The sequence below is a fragment of the Rutidosis leptorrhynchoides genome, chromosome 1 (genome assembly GCF_046630445.1).
Source record: "Rutidosis leptorrhynchoides isolate AG116_Rl617_1_P2 chromosome 1, CSIRO_AGI_Rlap_v1, whole genome shotgun sequence".
Lineage (NCBI taxonomy): Eukaryota > Viridiplantae > Streptophyta > Magnoliopsida > Asterales > Asteraceae > Rutidosis > Rutidosis leptorrhynchoides.
Genome location: NC_092333.1, coordinates 33,508,953 through 33,526,238, shown reverse-complemented (window position 1 = coordinate 33,526,238; position 17,286 = coordinate 33,508,953).

The window sequence follows — 17,286 nt, the reverse complement described above, 5'->3', positions numbered from 1 at the left end:
TCGAATCCATACCAACTTCATCTCATTTGGGTAACTTTATAAAAACACTAGATTTTATGTTCTTGATGATTTTGACTTATAAAAGTGTTAGTGTCTATGGCTCGAGTCTAACATGAATATATGATTTGTATGCTCGATCTTGTTGTTTTAGTGTAACTAGCTTGAACTTGAAAAGTGTGTGTTTAATCTTGAGTTTTGGATGATTAAATATTGTTGTTATGTTAAAGTTCATGTATTAAATGTGTTACTAGCATCACTAGCTTCATTTTGATGTGTAGGTTGATTAAGAAAACTTCGCTAACATGATTATTGATTTTGTGGTTTTGGTTAGGGTTTGATAGACTTAAAATGAACTTTTGATGCATTGAATGCTATGAAATGCTATTGGTAAGTGTTTAGTTATATTGTATGCGTAATTACCTATGAAACGGCGTATTATATGTGTGCATTTAATTCCCCAATCATCAATGTGCTTTTATGAACTTGAAGCATTTATGATGAACATTTAATGTGTATTTGGTTGTTGTAAATGATGGATTGATTGATGAAATGTGCTTAATTATTTTCCTCATCAAAATACCTTTCCGACGATATAAGATACATGTTTTGATTATTTACTGATCATAAACTGTGATTGTTTGAAGTTTGGTTCGTGCACTTATGAGTTTTCAGCAATCAGGATCTGTGCATCATTTTGGACGCCATCCAAATCATTGGACGCCATCTAGTCCTTCATTACTGGACACCGTTCAACCCATTTGGACGCCTTCCAAATGAATTGCAGATTTCTGTTTTACTTGGTCGTTCACCGTTTAATTCTAACTATGCTACGCACCTCCGATTAACATGTAACTTGTTCTAACATGCTCATATATGATTATATAACTCAGAAAAATTGTCCGAGACCCGACCCGAATGTGTTGACTTTTTTGTTGACTTTGACTTGACCAAAGTTGACTTTTATTCAAACGTAACCGAATACATATGTAATCGTTCTAGCGTGCTTTTATACTTGTATCTTGCATGAAACTTGACAATTTGACTCACATGCTATATTAATCGAGTCGTAACGAGCCATATGACTAATTGAACAACTTTGACCGACCGTGTTTATCGATATTAATACAACCTATTTGTTTAGGTCAAGACTAGCATTCGTTCTTGCACACGTTTACTCGTGAAGTACTTTTATATTCGTACACTCAAGGTGAGATCATAGTCCCACTTTTACTCTTTTATACTTATACTTGGGATGAGAAAACATAAACGTTTCGTTTTACAAAGTGAACACAAGTACGAAAACAAACATTCCACGTACGAGTTAGAACAAAAATCCTCAATTCAATTATCATTAGTTACACTTGCAGGGTTTAAGCGAGTAATTATGTTGTGTGGCCATACGGGTTTGACGAACCCTCATTCGGACGGTTCACTACCGTTAGCGAATGAAATATAATTTTATCGTGTATAGTGTAGGTTCTAACACTATGGATTCAGAGGTATTATTCAGTTAAGCTTTGATAATTGGGTGCTCGTCATACAAATAACATCTTTTGGAATGTAAACAATTTGGATAATCAATTTATACTAAATCTTGTGGTTCAATCCAATATACATACTAAACCTATGATTTCACCAACGTTTTTCGTTGACAGATTTTCTATGTTTTTCTCAGGTCCTTGAATACTAAGTGATACATGCTTCCGCACTCTTTTTTATACTTGCTTGGATGTCGAGTATACATGCATACATGGAGCGTCTTTTGGCTTTACTTAAATTGTGTCGCATAGGTTTCATTTGTATTTAAAATGTTGTAATGTAACTAGTCGTTGAACTACTTTTGTAAACCTTGAAACATCCTTACATTTGAAATGAATGCAACATATTTTGGTCAAACGTTGTTTTAAAGACTTATGACCACGTAACGGGAGCTAAGTAGACAGCGCCGTCAATGACGATTTTGTCGGGTCGCTACAGTTCACATCGTGACACTCGTCACATACATGTTATGGTACTACCGGCTTGTTGGTTCATACCATAGCATTCACAAATAAATACGCCATATACATATACTTATAATTATTCTACTCACCTCGTATCCAAAATGAAGGTAAGCCAACAAGCTCTTCAAACGTCAATGATATCACCTATACATTAACATAAAATCAACACTTATCTAAATGGGACTCTCAACTCGCCCAAATAGACACCTAGTGCAAATGTTCACCCTTTGCACTCACAACGCCAATCATAGGCCTAAATCACCAATAATCACTAAAACTAGTGACCACGACATTAAATCACCCAACTACACACCACTAGGTCATTCAAAACTCGTTTGACCCATTTCAAGGTCAACATACCTAGTTGGGTCATCCACAACCCAAATAACACCCATTCACCCAAACACAAAGTGTGTTAGTGATTTAACTAACCATTCAAGACCCATAAACACCAATTATCACTTTAAAACCTTAGGTTAGTCATTCTTGGGTTCTTATGACCCAATCACACCCAAAACCCCCAGATTACCAACAAATGGGTTTTATGTTCACCTTTGACCCAAATCCTAGCCCTTAAACAAATCAAAGTAAAGAAAATCAAGGTTAGGACATACCACCACAATCAAAACGTAGCTAGTGACTAGATGAACAACTTTAAAACTCGCGCTTTGACCCGAATCAAGCTTCTTCCTCCTTGATTTGAGCTTTCTCTCTCTCAAAAGGGTTTTCTCTCACTAGAATTGAAGTGGAGAAGATAAGGTTAGTGAATGTGAAATTATGAGCCAAACCAGCCTTCTAATGGCCATAAACTCGGTCTCAAGTGAAAAGTCCAAACTACCCCTCTTTTAATTTAAAATATAAACAAAAGAATTTCCACCAGACACTAGCCCCGCTGCGCTCTAAAGGGTCGCGCTGGAGCCTACGCTAAAAATTGAAGCCGCCAGGTGCCATATATATACAATATGTACGTTTCGAACTTGGGTCTTACAACTCTCCCCCACTTGAATCGGATTGCGTCCTCGCAATCCAAGCCGCATGACAAGCAGGAAGATACACCAAAACAAATTCTTCAGATTCCCAAGTGAACTCGGAACCCTTTCGATGATGCCATTGGACTTTAAAAGTCCTCACCTGTGACGACCCGGAAATTTTTGACCAAATTTAAAGTTAATCTTAAATATGAATTTGACACGATAAGCAAAGTCTGTAATGTTGAATCTCAAAAATTTTGAAGTATTTTCCTTTATGCAATTACCCTTTGACTATTCCCGACGATTCACAAATAATTGTTTGTAAATAAGTAAATGTATATATATGTGTATATGTATATGTATATATATAAACAAAAGTATATATAATAATTTGAATTGATATAATACCAATTAATCATTTGAATTAAATAGATAGTGCAATGTACAAAATAAATAAGATGTTATTAAATAAATATATATTAATGTATTCTATACATAAGTAATATTATATATATATATTGTAATATATAAAATTGATAAATAGTAAATATCCAAGATATGTTATTATATAATATATAATTAGTAAAGATGATTAACAAATTGTAATATTAATATATCAAATATAATTACGAGTTGAAAATATAGTTGTTAAAGTAGTATTATTATTACTTTCATTATTATTATTATTAATCAATATTAATATTAATATTATTATTGTTATTGTTGTTATTAATTAATATTGTTATGATATACTAAGATTGATAATACAATTATTATTATCACAAATATTATTATCATTACTAGTATCATCAATAAACATTATTATTATTACTATGATTATGATATAAGTTATTATAGATTTTATTTACAAATATAATTTGGTATGTATGTTAAAGATAAGAATAATTAAATTATGATTATAAATTAATTATAAATATAATTATTATGTATATGTAAATTTAATATAACTACGATAAATATATTATTATTGTTATCATTATTAATAACTATTAGTAATTAGTAATATTAATGTTATTATTATTATTATTTTTTTATTGTTAATATTATTATAGTTATCATTATTATTATAAATAATACAAATTATTATTACTGTCATGAATGATATTATTAGTATTATCATTTTTTATGTATTATTATTATAATTACCGAAGATCTCTTTATGCATTCTAATTTTCTACAGAAGAATTTTCCTCGATTATAAAATCATCGTATCTTTTGTTATAAATATCTCTGAAGATATCTTCATAACGATTCTTGTCCGCGATTAATTATATCTTTGTGATATATTTATTACGTCATAAAGGAAACTGTTTTAGTATCTATATTCTGTAAAATTCAAGTTTAAATTATAAATATTTTGAAGAAGTGTTGGGAATTGAAGCATGAGTTAGTATAATATAATGACGTCAGGCCAACATGATTATATTACAGTAAGTCATGCTAAATTTTTAATGGAAGATGATGATTCATAGACTCTATAATCATCATTTGCCATGTTACACGACTCTTACATTCTACTTAACCTCTGAACATATCAAGAACATATATTCTTGATAGTTATATCTTTTTCAGATATTCTGGTAATTTGACAAATCAAATCGTACTATTACCTTTCCTTCTGCTTTGTATATTATGATCATTCAAAACTTCATACCTACAAATTCTGGACCATTACTCGCTTTACTTAGAGTCGAGAGGAGAATAAAAAGGCAAAGAGCTCTGACATATAAGGGAAAATATAAAGCCCGATAACAATACCGAAATTACAAACCGTGTATATCAATGCGTATAGCAATGTAAAGACACGGGAGAACTAAAAACACAATAAATCCTAGAGCATAATAGAAGTAAACAGACTCCTCTGGTGGGAGTTGGAAAAGAAGAAAGATTGTGGCGATAACCAATATAAGGTCAAGAACAAGAACTGGATTGAGCATATTAATAAATCTTTTGGAAGTATGAATTGAGGAAAAAGTATAGAAGTGGTGAAGATAATGAAACGGAAGAAGCTAATTTATAGCGAAATTCTAGACACAGCAATCGAGGCAATTCACCGCATTTAATTAAAGAAAATCCTAATTTCCTTAATTACCGGAGAATCGAATCTTATAAAGATTACGAAGATTTCTTTAATTCCTTGAATTCCGGAAATCAACTTTAACTATATCAAAAGTTAAGGCGAACATTTAATTTCCTCATTTCGATCTTTTACGATAGCTTCATTTATACTCTTCTTATAATCAAATCGTTTTATCCGATTTATTCAAAGGTGATAAAACACAATTTTTCAACTCATATTCATTATTAAAATATTCTTGTTGTCAACAATGACAATCTCTATCAAATTTCATGACCGTGATTTACATGAACTCCTTTCTATTTTGTCTACCCTAATATTGTGGCATAAACGCTCAAGGTTTAAATAAGTTCACTATTATTCGTAACCCATTTCATGTGTATTGAAATGCTTTTATAGCGTCATCATCTCTTATTGAGAAAACCTAATCAATGACACTCTTGTTAAATCCTTTATATAACCTCCGCATTAATAATAAAATGCACTTCGTAGAATTAATGGATCGTAAGATTTAAACGCTCGAAACAAAACAATATTCTATCTATTGAAATTCATGCAAGGCCCCGAGTATACCTGGGAATGTGAAAACCAAATAAAATGAAAATATCCTCACCTGTTTACAAACAACACCGACTGATGGCAACAACTAAATTTCGGGACGAAATTTCTTTTAACGGGTAGGTACTGTAATAACCCAGAAATTTCTGACAAAATTTAAACACAATGTCGTTCAACCTCGACTGATTTCGATGATCACGAACAAATAATTTTAAATAAATATATAAACTTGAAATATAATACGACTCAATTGTTATAACTAAAAAATGTAAAACTATATACAAGATAATATTGTTGTTATATTATTACTTTTATTATTATATTATCATTATCATTTACAATATTCATTATCAGTATTGTCAAAAACAATATTATTATTAATATTGCTATTATTGTTATTATCATTTAATATATGATTTAAATTATTACTAGTATTATTATTACTAATATTATTATTATTGTTATACTTACTATTATTATTATTATTAATTATCATTATTAATAATATTAAAAGTATTATTATTATTATTAATATAATTATTAAATATTAATGTTAAATAAATTAACAGAATACCTAATACCTAAATTAGGTTATCAGATTTATATTTTTTTATTATTTGTAACCTGCTTTACCAGTTCCGTGCTTGACTTATTGACTCCCATTCTGCTTTACACATTTGATTAACATATTCATTATCATTTATATATCTGGTATTTGCTGCAAATTGAAAATCAAAACAGAAAACAATTTAAAAGCTCATTTATCTCTGTTTATTGTTCAATTATTCAAAACCACGAATTCGAATCGTTTTTCAAAATTTGTAATTGCAGTCTTGTTAGGATTCCTCCAAGAAAACTTCCTGTAAAGTCTTAGCTCCCAATTTCTAATATCGAGTTCTAATTTTTGAGTCAAATTTAATTTTAAAAAAGTCAACTGTTTCTTCTTCCTTCGAATTCACGAATTAGAGGATGTTTCAGGTTAAATTGATAACGCTAGCATATTCTAATGATCCATTGGAAGATATTTCATGAAGATATCAAGGTCTCAAAACCTCTAAATTTCAAAATCAAATATTAAGTTCTTATTTATTTTTTTATTTTTTTTCGACACAGCAGGTATTGCTGTTCTTAATTTTATTTTTTTTCTCTTTCACGACTGTTAAAATCACATTTACGTTTGTTTCTACTTCAAATCCATGACCAATTTAATCTGTAAAGCATTGGGTCGATCTCTGGTCGCCTAGTCGTTTTGAGAAGAAGAAAAAGAAACAGGAAAAACAAATACGAGTTTTATATAAAGAATTTCCATTAAAATTAGAAAAACAGATACAAACTAGATGGTTGGGCGTGTTTGGCTTAACCGAGAGGTCTCGAGTTCAATCCCGGGTAAGGACAGTTATTTTTTTTTTTGGAGCTTATTCTTTTAAAGGTAGCCTATTTTCATTATTATTATTATCATTATCATTATCATTATTATTATTATTATTATTATTATTATTATTATTATTATTATTATTATTATTATTATTATTATTATTATTATTATTATTAATTGTTATTATTCCTAATATTTAGAATTATGATTATTATTATAATTAATCTAATTAATAATATTATCATTACTAGTACTATCATTAAGTATTATAATAATAATTATTACTAAAATAAGTATTGGTTATCATTTATCATAATTATATTTACAAGTAATATTATTATTATTATTATTGTTATTACTAAATATTAGTATTATTATAAAAAAATTGACATAAGTATTTTAATGGAATTAACATTATTATTATTATTTTTATCATTAATATTATTCCAAAAATTATCATTTAGATTATTATTATTATCATAATAATAATTATTATTATTACTAGTATCAAGTATTATTATCAAAAATTATTATTTTCATTATCATTTTATTATTATTATAAGTATTTTTATTATTATTAATAACTATTGTTATTATCATTTTCATTAAAAACTACTGTTATTATAATTATTATTATTATTTTTACTACTAATATTATTATTATAATTACAAAATAATACAACTATTATTTCATTATCATTATTAAAATCATTTTATCAAACAAATACTTATACATAGAATATATATATATATATATATATATATATATATATATATATATATATATATATATATATATATATATATATATATATATATATATATATATATATATATATATATATAACAATTGAAATATATATAAACTTGTTCAATTACAATTATAGATTTTAATATATATATATAAACTGATATAGGTTCATGAATCCGAGGACACCTCTGTACTTGTTCAGTGCTATCATACACATATCATACAAACTATTGTATCGTGAGTTCATCTGCTCCCTTTTTATATATTTTTGGGCTGAGAATACATGCGCAAGTTTTATAACTGTTTTACATGTTAGACACAAGTACTCAAACTTTTATGCTATATACGTGCTTTGGCATGCTAAATCCCTGCCGTAATATCGTTAATTTCTAAGGTATAAGATGAAAGCTTAGTTATTTTGAGTAGCGCTACTGAGAGTGACGTCTCTAACTATTTGACTGATGGTCTTTGGTTACATAATAATGATTCAACTGACACTGACTGTTCAAGGTGTCTCGGGGTAAACTTTTGTTTAGTCGCGATATTACAAACAGCAACTCTTTCGATTGATATGATGGGTATCAATCAACTTTAAACTTAAATCTTGTGGTCTAATACTATACTGAACTATTGATTTATAATAAACCTATGAACTCACTCAACCTCGTGTTGACTTTTTAAGCATGTTTATTCTCAGGTACTTAAATATTGCTTTCGCTGTATATCTGCTGCTTTGATGATGATTGCTTGATATGCTTGGAGTCTTCATTACATATCATATCAATTAAAGACAATTAATGTTCTAAATACAATGTAATCTATTTATCTTCCGCTGCAAAACTCAATAAAACGTTTCATATAGAGTCGTTCTCGTTTATACAACTGTAATTTGATATAATTAGTCACAAATACCCCAGGCCCTATTTGGGGGTGTGACATGTTCGTTTAAAGATTTCTGGAATAATTGAGGATTCATAGAGATTCTATGAATAATTTTAAACACAATTCATGTAGTAACTTCAATCTAAAAACGTCTAGAAGTCGAAATCAAGTTTAGAGTTCATAAGCTTCATCGCGTACAGGCTGCTGCTATTTTTTCTATTTTTTTATTTTATTTCGATTAATCCTGTTACCACTGCAGGTCTTTTATATTTCAGTTTCATATCCTATTTTTTTTTTAAAACCTTAAAATCGTATTTAGATTGTTAAGTAAGTTTCTGGGTCGACTGGATATAGGAAGAAGAAGGAAGAAATAACAGAAAATATTATTGGGGTAAATAAATATTTGTGGGGTTTTAATTGAGAAAAGAGAGACAAATCAGATGGTTGTGTTGGTGTTCGGCTATTCGAGAGGTCACGGGTTCGAGTCCGGTTAGGGGTCTTCTTTTTATAACAGCTTTTAAAAAAAGGGTATACTCCTTACTTTTTAATTCCATTATTACTATTATTATTATTGTTATTATTGTTATTATAAGTCATTATTGTTATTGTTGTTATTATTATTATTATTATTATTATTATTATTATTATTATTATTATTATTATTATTATTATTATTATTATTATTATTATTATTATCATCATTATTATTATTATCATTATTATTATTATTATTATTATTATTATTATTATTATTATTATTATTATTATTATTATTATTATTATTATTATTATTATTATTATTATTATTATTATTATTATTATTATGAACTTAGTTATTTTAATAGAATAAGTATTATTATTATTATTATGGTTATGATTAAGATTATTGTTATTATATATTAACATTGTTATTATTATTATTATTATTTATATCAAAATCAATAAAAGTATTTTTATTAAAACCTTAGAATTACTAGTATTATTAATTATTAATATAGGTATTACCATTACCATTATGATTATGAATATTAAAATTATTATTATTTTCATTAGTATTAATATCATTTTATAATTATTAGAATTATTATTAATATTACAAATATAAGTATCATTATAAATATTATCATTATTATTATTAATATAATTATCACTATTAGTATTGTTATTAATAAAATTTCTTATCATTTTTAACAAACATCATTTTATTAACACTAAAGCAATCTATATTATTATTAATATTATTAACAATAAAATTATTATGAAAACAAAAGTTTTAAAGATATTATTAAGATAATATGTATGTATTAATCATATTAACAATTTTATATAAATATTCAACAAATTAAGTATTTTTAATATGTTAAAATCAGATATATATATTAATATAACTATATAAATATTAATCATTTTGAATATATACATAAACTAAATATATATATAATATATAATTTAGGATATAATATAATTTTTTTTCAATTACGATTACATGTTTTAATATATATACAAATGATATAGGTTCGTGAATCCAACGCCAACCTTGCATTATTCAGTTTCTTCATATGTATTTTTACTACAAAATACAGTATAGTGAGTTTCATTTGCTCCCTTTTTAAATGCTTTTGCAATATATATTTTTGGGACTGAGAATACATGCGTTGTTTTATAAATGTTTGACGAAATAGACACAAGTACTTAAAACTATATTCTATGGCTGGATTATTAAACCGAATATGCCCCTTTTAGTCTAGTAATCTAAGAATTAGGGAACAGCCACCCTAATTGACGCGAATCCTAAAGATAGATCTATTGGGCCCAACAAGCCCCATCCAAAGTACCAGATGCTTTAGTACTTCAAATGTATCATGTCCGAAGGGAGTCCCGGAATGATGGGGATATTCTATATGCATCTTGTTAAGGTCGGTTAGCAGGTGTTCACCATATGAATGATTTTTATCTCTATGCAGTTTGCGAAATGCCTGATATGAGATTATGTTTATGAGAAATTGAAATATGAAAATCTTGTGGTCTATTAAAATGATGAAAATGATTATTGATAATAAACTAATGAACTCACTAACCTTTTGGTTGACACTTTAAAGCATATTTATTCTCAGGTATGAAAGAAATCTTACGCTGTGCATTTGTCATTTTAGAGATATTACTTGGAGTCATTCGTGACATATTTCAAAAGACGTTGCATTCGAGTCGTTAAGTTCATCAAGATTATTATTAAGTCAATTATAGTTGGATATATTATGAAATGGTATACATGCCGTCAACTTTCGATGAAATGAAAGTTTGTCTTTTAAAAACGAATGCAATGTTTGTAAAATGTATCATATAGAGGTCAAGTACCTCGCGATGTAACCAAATGTAAAGTATTCGTCCAGATAGATTAGGACGGGTCCTTTCAGTTGGTATCAGAGCGGTGGTCTTAGCGAACCAGGTCTTGCATTAGTGTGTCTAACTGATAGTAGTTTAGATGCATTAGTGGGTCTGGACTTCGACCGTGTCTGCATGTCAAAAGTTTTGCTTATCATTTCGTGTCAAAAATTATTTGCTTATCATTCTTAAAGTCTAGACACATCTTACTGCATTGATTGCATAAATAGTGTATAGACAAAATTCATATCTTAGCGTATCTGCTAATTCATATCTTAGCGTATCTGTTACTGATGTGCGTAGAGGTGTATACGAAATAGTTATATTTTTACAACAAAATACTATTAAATACGATACAATTTTACACAAGTTATTTATTTATTTATAGAGTGGATATACCTAAACCTTGCTACAACACTTATAGGCAGTGTACCTAATCGTACAGTAGTGTAGTTTTTAGTAAGTCCGGTTCGTTCCACAGGGAATCTTTTAAACAAGCTTAACGCTATATTAGTTTTAACTTATAAAAATACAAATATATATAAGTAATATTATTATTATAAAATGGGGTTTTTACCATTTAATGACCGGTTTTTCGATTTTAAAACTTTAGTCGCAGTTAAAACCTAATGTAAAATATTAATTATATAAAAGACTTAATTTAAAATGTAAAGTAAATAACGATAACTAAAGTGCGATAAAATAAAAGTGCGATAAAATAAAATTGCGATAATTAAAGAGTACGATAATTAAAAGTGCAATTAAATACAATGACCATAAATTAAAGTGCGATAATTAGAAGTGCAATTAAATACAATGACAATAAATAAAAGTGCGATAATTAGAAGTGCAATTAAATATGAAAATAAAGGAATTATGCTTATTTAAACTTCCGTAATCATGACGTTTGACGTGTTGATTTTATTCCCATGGGTTAATTGTCTTTTGTCCTGGATTATTTAATATGCCCGTCTAGTTTTTGTCCATAACAGTCCATCAGTCATAAATATAAAGTGCGAGTGTCCTCATCAAATTATCCTTATATTCGAAGTCAAATGTTCCAACTAATTGGGGACTTAAACTGTAACAAGGTCTTAATACTTTGTTTAATAATTACACCAGGATATCGACTGCGTGTAACCCAAGGTTTTAATACTTTGTTATCAATTATGCCAAGTGTCCTTGTACATAATTTCACCCTTGTTTTAATAATTCCATAGACTATTAATCCATTCCCGTGTCCGGTTAAATGAACGATTATTCGTACATATAAATATCCCGCCCATCGTGTCCAATCGAGTGTATATAGTTATTTCTAGGTACGTCCAATTGTAAATCTTTACATTAAATTAACAAACTATCATTTAGTTAAACAAATATAAAGCCCATTAATAGCCCATAGTTTAATTTCCACAAGTGTCGTTCTTTTGTCCAAACCCCAATTATGGTACAAAGCCCAATTACCCAATTTTAGTATTTTAGCCCAACATCATGATTACTTCGTTTTAAATAAGCATAATAATAACTTAGCTACGAGACATTAATTTAAAAATAACATTAACCATAACTTACAGTGATTAAAAATAGCGTAGCGTTACACGGACAGAATTTCGACTTACACCCTTACAACAATCGCTAACATACCCTTATTATTAGAATTTAAAATTAAAATTAAAATATATATATATATATATATATATATATATATATATATATATATATATATATATATATATACGTTGAGATAGATGAAGGAAAAGATGTGTTTTTGGTGCAGAATTTGTTGCCTTTTATAGGCCCACTTCGTACTATAGAGTACCACGAGTGTGGTAGTTTCCTTCACAAAAGTACCGCGAGTGCGGATCTGTGGATTCCAGCTCACTCTTTGATTTAAACGTGGGCTGCTGTAATTTTTTAATATATATATATAATATATAATTTATATAATTATATATATATTATATTATATTCTTGTGCATAGTTTACTTGTAATTTTTTATCCGTTGCGTCGAGCGTTGAAAGTTGACTCAGGTCCCGGTTCCGGATTTTTGAACGTCCTTTCGTACGATTTAATATCGTGTACTTTGCGTTTTGCGTCTTGTACTCTTGTAATTTTGAGACGTTTCTCATCAATAATTTGAACCACTTTGATTGTATTTTGTACTTTTGAGCTTTTTGGTCGTTTGCGTCTTCAATTCATCGAATTTGTCTTTTGTCTTCACCTTTTATTATTTAAACGAATATCACTTGTAAATAGAACAATTGCAACTAAAAGCTTGTCTTTCTTGAGGGATAATGCTATGAAATATATGTTCGTTTTTAGCATTATCAAATATTCCCACACTTGAACGTTGTTTGTCCTCAAGCAATATAGTCTTGAAATAAAAATACTAGAATCACTTCTTTATTCTTCACACTTTGTACATCAGTGATTTCTATACGGCGGTATAAACAATGGTAGTAACGTTGTGGTTTACAGTCTCACATGACTATGAAAATTTAGATCCATTAAGGAAATTAGATCTTTATGAAAACATTTAATCTTTTGAAAATTAAATCTAGCTTTTACCCTAGATAAGTTTTCCGGAATAACCCTTTACCGGTGTTTGCAAATTGTTTTTATGGGTTTGGTGGGTTTCAGATTTGAAAATTTTAGCTCAAAACTTGTGGTTTTGTGTCACCCACTTGCTAACCTTGTATTGGGAAAGCAACACGTCCAGTATACTTGCTCCGTACATTACCTTTCGGTAAACTACCGTCCGGTTGTAAAGGAAAGCGTTGAACAAGCAACTGTTAAGGCAATGTCCCCTGACATGCTTTTAATTATGGTCTATAACGTGTCGGATGCAATTACTATCCTTGGTAGGAGCAATAGTAAAGCTCACCCTTATAATTTTTCTTCGGTCTGGCACAAGGTCCTGTCTTTGACCATGCTATGCAACCACCGTTCTTACGGTTGACACCCGATTTGGTTCAGGTGACCTAATGAATTCTAGGTGAATTCCTAGGATTTTACGTTCAATGGTAATGAACGCATTAAAAATAGGGTTTTCAGAAAACAAATCGGTTTGTAATTTTGATCAAAATATTTTCTCGTTCAAGCTCGAGTTTAGATATCATTGAATTCCATGAGTTTGTAATTCTCAATCTTTAAGGTCAATCTCAAGGATTGAGTAATATCAGTCTTAAAAGCTGATTTTTGATCTTTTAAGGAGATTATCCTTTCTGGGAATCTGATTCATTAGTCTTATCCAGCTAATTTGCACGGCGTCCTCCCCATTTTACAAGACAGATCCTCTCATGGTTAGGATAAGTCTGACCACTTGGCGACCCTGTTTGATGCTGAGGTCCGTGGATTTCCTGCTGATTTTAGAGATGACTTTTCTAGATTTTTCATCAACCTACAGCTGGTCTGGACGACAACTTCCTGACCTAAATCAAGAAGCACATTTCTTTTTTCGAAAGACTTTACTTCCTTTTAATGATGGAATTGATTCATCGTGTAGATCCATCTTTCTTTCAAATAAATTACAGTAAATTGGGTAAAACTGTTTAGATTAGTCTAAAGCAAAAGTATTTTCAATCATTTGTTACAAAAATATGTGACATATGTTCAAAATAACTTGGTAATTTTTCCCACACTTGGCTTTTATTTTCCTTTTTATTGTCCTCTATTCCATTTTAAATGAATTCTAACATTTTGGGTTGTTTCTCAATTTATGTCGTTTCCGAGGTAACAATAATTTCGGTGTTAACACCTAGTTTTATCGTTCATAAATATGTATAAACATGATTTTGAGTTCATTTAATTGAAAATTTTGAAAATTTTTACTAGAATTGCGTAGTCAGTATATAAGACTAGGGCTGTTCTTTATTATCAGAGAGCACTAGATTCTAATACAACTACTGCGTTACTAATATTTTTAATGGTAACCGAGTGTTTAAGTTAAAAATTTTAAAAATCCAAAAGAATTTAACCCCTTCCCACACTTAAGATCTTGCAATGCCCTCATTTGCAAGAAATCAGTAACAATTTAAATTATTGAGGGTGATTAGCGTAGAAAAATGATTAAATTTTACCAAAGTTTCCAAACATATTGGCGTTTGTTTGCTGAATGATAAATGGTGCACATCATTTGTTCATTCCGTCTTATTGTTACATCACATTTGTTTTTCATTTTGTCGTCAAAAGTACTAGCTTTTGCTGAACTTAATGTTAGTCTTTGAAAATGCGCTGTTACCCTGTTTTGTACATGAGAAAAACTACAAACATATATATACATATTTTTGAAGTTGGGTATATCACCCCACATTCAAAAATTATTAAAAATCTAATAATAAAAGTTAGAAAATAAAAACTATTAAAATATCAAAAGAAATATTAAAAGTATAAAATTACAAGTTATCAAATAAATAAAAATAAAAATAAAAGAAATCAGGGTTGATAAGGCTGGTGCCATTATGGATCCCATTCATAGCCGTATGTACTGTAGAATGCTTGAGCTGGGTCATATGTAGGGTACGGTGGTCGGGTCTGTATAGTCCAAGGAGGAAATACAGGCATTGGAGTCGCAATGTAAGTTGCATTTATGTGTTCACGATGACTCATGATTTGGTTTTGATGATACTGCCAATCTTGAAATGCTCATTGTCTAGCAATTTCATACTCATGATGAGCCATAAAAAGTTGCATTTCTGTCATCTCATTCCCCCCTCTCGCATTACCTTGCTGCTGATCTCTTTCGACCTGTGGGTGCGAGCCCTCATATGGTGTTGCAGCGTTATGTTTTTTCTTTAAAACCTTAGCACCATGATATACTTTTAAACCAATTGTATCACGGGGTTCCGGTGCTGCAATTATTAATCCCCCCCGATTTCTATCGACACCGAGATACTCAGCAATTAGGGTAACAAAGATACCACCTCCTATTATCCCATTAGGCCGTATACTCTTAACTATAGCTGATAAATAATAACCCACACAATAAGGTATACTCACAGCACTTTGTGGGTCTCGAATACATATGAGATAAAATAAATCATTCTCATTTACTTTCTCTTTGTTCTTACCTCGCTGTGTAATCGAATTTGCTAAGAACCTATGGATTACTCTTAGCTCAGCTCTATCAATATCAGTATAAGAGTTATTCCCCCCATAAAATCGTGTATGCCTAGTCATTCTACTCCATACACCATTCATATCAAAATTCTCATCAATTCTCCTACCATTAAGTATCAACCCTTGACAATCAGTAGATGCCAACTCCTCAGGCATATATATACACAAAGCCTGAGCCATGTCTAGTAGAGACATATAGCGCATCACACCTCCTAATAAAAATCTAATAAAACTACGATCGGTTAAGGTAGATACCCGATCATTTATTTCAATACTACACAATAACTCTACACACCATTCTCTATATACACGTCTACGTATATTAAACAAACGTTCCCAATCAGTAAAAGTAGAATTACCATACCTTTGCGTAAGTAATTCTCTGATTGGACCAGCTAATCCAACTGTTTCTAATGGTTCCCAATCTATGACTCTAGGTAAATCAACAACATTAGACTGAAGGGTGTGCAAGTTCCTCTGGTATTTTGGATAATCTATCCAATGTCGATCAAACCTTAAATTAGGATGTAAATCTGCCAATTCTATATTTGAATATGGAATGTATTGATGGGGTAGTTCTTGTCTATATAGGTCATTAATCTCCTGTTCTGCTGCATTCTCAGGAGGAGCATTGTGAGCCTGAGATGCGGATGAAGATTCACCCCTTTCAGTCTGCAAAACATATCAAACACAATTTTTGTGCATCCAAATATGCATTAGTGTTAGCAAAATCATAAATCAAAACAATTACAATGACATGTTTAATCTATATTAAACTTTATACACATTTTCATAATATTAACAATTCTACACTTTTACAAATGAACATATATGAGAATGTATACAATGATCTTTAGCTTTTATCTCAAATAACATGTCAAAATAATCATTACTAGCAATTAAACAAGTTCCAATTGGCATTCATATCAATTAAATTGAGTTCATGCATTTTTGACTCAAAAAGTCCACTTTAATTCTAGAAAATCATGTTTAGGATCAAAGTTTTGATCATTTAGCAACCTAAACATGTTACACTACTCAATTTAGTATAGACTAACAACAAAATTCGGCCATAACCCGTTTATATCAAAAAGCCCCAATTTTGCTCAAGAACACAAACCCTAGATTACTCAAAATTTGAAGTTTA